Below are 659 nucleotides of genomic sequence, written 5' to 3'. Positions count from 1 at the left end.
GATATTCTCTGTGTATTCTTTATCTTATTAATATCATATCGTCATTAAACACTAAAGAAAAGAATACAAAACTACTTCAGGCATCAGCTTGTCATTTTTTACCAAAATCTGGTGCTCTCTGTGCAATAATCCCTATTGACTATACACTGAATGACTAATAGCATATTTTATTGCTAGTGTTTTTAGTGCATCATTTTTTTTGTTTTGTCAGTTCCACATGTTGTAATTTTCCTCTCTGACATTACAAATGTGTTTCATTTTGATTTGCTATGTCCTCACACTCTTTGTTGTCAGCAGATTCTCTAACAATTATTTTTCAAAATGTTAATGTAATTGAATGTAGTTGACAGAACAGATACATTTATATATTCATCAGCATTCTTGTCAATTGCTACATTCCAAATAGTTTTTTAAAGACAGCAGATCTTAATTTGCTTCTTTTCTCCAGATTCTCTCAGGTCATCTATTTCTAACTAACTTTGACTTCATCAATATTCCCTGACTAAATTCCACTACAAGCTGCACACCTATTATTAACTGTCTCTTGTGCCCCTCATCATTCTGCCTAGAACTGTGAAAACAAATAATTTTATAGGTTGGGCATTTTAACAATGATCCTGCTTATTCTGTTATGATTATTTGTTTCTCAATCTCCTTTC

This window comes from Meleagris gallopavo, chromosome Z (genome assembly GCF_000146605.3).
Source record: "Meleagris gallopavo isolate NT-WF06-2002-E0010 breed Aviagen turkey brand Nicholas breeding stock chromosome Z, Turkey_5.1, whole genome shotgun sequence".
In the NCBI taxonomy this organism is placed as follows: domain Eukaryota; kingdom Metazoa; phylum Chordata; class Aves; order Galliformes; family Phasianidae; genus Meleagris; species Meleagris gallopavo.
This window is presented reverse-complemented; position numbering follows the sequence as displayed.